The sequence below is a fragment of the Solea senegalensis genome, linkage group LG8, assembly GCF_019176455.1.
Source record: "Solea senegalensis isolate Sse05_10M linkage group LG8, IFAPA_SoseM_1, whole genome shotgun sequence".
NCBI lineage: Eukaryota > Metazoa > Chordata > Actinopteri > Pleuronectiformes > Soleidae > Solea > Solea senegalensis.
Window position 1 is genome coordinate 1,184,908 of NC_058028.1, and position 3,613 is coordinate 1,188,520.

Below are 3,613 nucleotides of genomic sequence, written 5' to 3' on the forward strand. Positions count from 1 at the left end.
CTTCTAAAATGAACTCCATCCTGAACTATGGTAACTTATTTGTATTGAAAAATTATCGCAAAGCGAAGAAAAAACAAGCGCATCAAAAATTGCAGAGCAATACAAGTTTTAAGGCAAAAGCCACCTCAAAAACGCTTGTAAAAAAATACAAATAAGGCAAAAACCAACGCCCAATGAGACACAGACCAGCAATGAAAAACACTGCCCAACCCAGCACTACATAAGTGGTGTCCTAATAAATGGTGTGCGAACAATTGAGGTATACCAATACAAATAACAAATCAGAAACTCAGTAAAAATTACCTGTAACTAATACTGAAATAAAGTACTGATATTTTCTTTTTTTTTTGCAAACAAAAGATAGACCAATCAATTTAATTAAGGTGGACAAAGTAAATCCCAAATGTTTTGACGAGCCCCCATTATGTTACGGCCTCCAAACAATTAAATAAATCAAACAGTGGCTCAAATTGGAGACCTCAACATAAAAGGACACCAGAAAATAGAACGTTTTAACTAGTTTTATTAAATCAACTCTTCCCACAGGGAAATGAATATTCTTGAAGAAAAAACAAAATTAGAGTATAATATAAATACCTTACCAAATAAAGAATCAGCAAACCAAAAGCGACCTGGAGATGCCAGCCAAACTCAGCAAAATGGAGGGGAGCCCAGGCCACCCCCTATAGGGACGTCAAAGCTGGCCCCCCCTCCCTCCCTGACAAAACCAAATAATAAACTAAAGCTAAATGAAAAGTAAGACTGCTGGCCATCTCCAGGCCAGAATAAAAATAATAAATCAAGGATTACTGAAAGGAAAAAGTCTTTTACAAATCATACTGTGGGACTAAGATGTTGCTGGGTCTCAGTCTCTTGAGCAACTGAGCTGCTGGCTTTTATAGCAGGCTGGTGATTGGGTGGTAACGATTCTGGATCTGCTGCAGGTGTGTCAGCCTGAGTGAGCCAGCCTGATAAGAAAAGAAGGACATGCAGGTTTAAGCGCAGTGCAAGGATTGAGTAAATGTCTTAATGAGTGAGTGAGTGATGTCATGGCCACACGCAGTACATGTCATTTAGCAGACGCTTTTATCCAAAGTGACTTTCAATAAGTGCATTTAAACATTTGGGTGCAAATAAGAGCTAGAAGTAACTAATCTTGGGCACAAAATGGCCGGGGGTTTGCGAGCTTAGCGGGGGAATATATGAGGGTGCTGTCACGCATGTCAGGCCAATGTGAGTGCCACATCCCAAGCAATTACCCTCCGATGGCGGCAACCCGGTGATGAAATCCAGGGATATGTGGGACCAGGGTCAAGATGGTACAGGCAGAGGAAGGAGTTTCCCATGAAGCTGGGCATGGGAAAGCTGCACAGACCGGACAGGCTGCCACAAACTCCCTGACGTCACGGTGCATCCCCGGCCACCAGAAGCACCGACCCACAAGCCGAGCCACGCATGAGTCTCCCCAATGGCAAGACCATTTTGAAGCATGCCCCAGCCAAGCACCTGCAAACGGAGACCCACAGGGACAAAGACATGGTTAGGGGGGCAGGACGCCGGGGGCGGGTCAGAGCGATGGGAATGCTTAACCCGCTCCTCGACGTCCCAGATGACAGAGAAATCAAAAACTCTGGACAGGGCATCAGCCTTAACAATACGTGATCCAGGACGGTAAGAGACAACAAAGTGAAAGCGGGTAAAAAGTGATCTATCCAGACCAGAAACGGTTCAGCCAGTGCCTCCATTCCTCGAGCGCTGATTTGATGGCAAGCAGCTCCCTGTCTCCCACACTATAATTTCTCTCTGCCTGTGACAGGTTCCTGGAATACAAGGCACAGGGGTGAAGCTTCTGGTCCGAGACTGCCCTTTGAGACAGGATGGCCCCCACCCCGGAGTCCAAGGCATCTACTTCCACCACAAACTGACAGTGAGGGTTGGGGTATGCAGAGGTGAACCAGCGTTTAGGCTCCCTGAATGCATGGTCAGCCTCCGGGATGAAGCTCTATCATGCAGTCATAGGGACGATCCGGAAGGAGAGCAGTGGCTTTGGTCTTATTGAAAAGTTGACAGTAACTGGGAGAGACATTGCAGCAACCACTGGAGACCTAGGGAGAGAAGACAGAGACAGATGAAAGACACCACTGGTTGCAGCCCTTCCCCCAGCCAGTTATAGAGCAACTTGACCAGTTAATGATGGGGTTGTGAAGTTGGAGCCAGGTATGCCCTAGGAGTCAACAGCCAGGGTACGGAACTGGATTGCGAAATCGCTCGCTCGCTGCGCCCCCTGCCTAAGGTTGACCAGGGACCTGCCCACCTCTGCCAGGTGCCACGTGATGAAAAATGCCATGAATTACTCTACGGGGGGGCATATATCAGATTGTTTGTCCCGCTCAGCAATGGCCCATGCTTTAGCTCTGTCTCTGAGGTGGGAAATGATGTAGGCCACTTTAGTACAGTCAGAGGGAAAGGCGGCAGAGTTCAGTTAGAATTGAAGGCGCCACTTGGTGAGTGGTGTTCTGGGCGATTCGCTCCTCCTGCCATGAAAAGGTGGCTTCCGTCCTCCCACCCTCCACTGGGTCCATGATGATGGTGAGTTTGTTCTATCATGAACAGGACTGGACCCAGATGCAGAACGGTGGTAAGAGAAAGTCTTTATTAGATTCACACAAAAAAGACAAGAAAGGTGATCCTCAATTAGGCGGCAATGCTTGCAGGGGCGGGATCAGGCACACGCAAACCGGTAACAAGAATGCTGATCCTCAAATGTGCGGCAGAGACATAGGTGTGGGATCAACAGAGGCAGGAAAGTAACTGAAGCACACACATGCAGATAAATCCACTGAGGGTTAATCCAATGACAGGGAGAGCTCAAAAAGAAGCTACAGACAAAGGAAGAGGGAGTGGTTATATACACTGAGGAATTAGGGAGACAACGAACAGCTGTGACGAACAAGACACAGGTGAAACGGGTTGGGTAATCACAGAGTGGAAAAGTAAAGTGCACACAGACAAGGGACGAAAAATAATTCAAAATAAGAGGGAATTTCACAATAAGATGACATGGACGACAGAACATGACAGTAACAACACATATAAACGTCAATAGTCACGGTCAATTAAATGAACCATTAAATTGATCATTTTAACCTGTAATTACGTCATTATACTTTTCAGTTAACTGCATTCATCATTGTTGGTTTTGAAAAAAACATATCCATGGTTTAAAGCCCAAAGCAAACGTGCCATCGGTATTCATGAAATCCTCTAGCGTATGTGAGTGGCATACTCCCATTATGCCTTTCGCTGTTCATGGACGGGTCGAGCAAGTCGAGAACGTGGACGGCTTGTTCACATAGATGAAAAGCATTATGGAAGTAACACTACTGCGCATGCTCTATGGGCTGCACAACCCGAAAATAAACCCGGAAGACAGAAACTTTTTTGGAATATGCGCTAGGTGAGCAACTACATATATGAACGGAGCGAAAAGGGCGAAGCTCTATCCAGTTCTTATAATACATCCCTCTTACATACTCCATTTAAAAGATGCACAGCAGCATTTCAGACGAGCTGTCAAAATAACACCAAAATAAAGTGCGTAGCTGTAAATGAC

General features: G+C 45.9%; 1 long non-coding RNA gene across 1 annotated transcript; it reads right to left on the bottom strand.

The window, feature by feature from the left end:
- Positions 1-313: 313 nt before the first annotated feature.
- On the bottom strand, positions 314-2,867 carry LOC122773825. The gene is made up of 3 exons (XR_006360920.1): positions 1,719-2,867; positions 1,260-1,506; positions 314-968 (listed from the first exon to the last, which is right to left on the bottom strand). It is a non-coding gene; the product is annotated as an uncharacterized LOC122773825 (long non-coding RNA).
- Between the last annotated feature and the right edge of the window lie 746 nt (positions 2,868-3,613).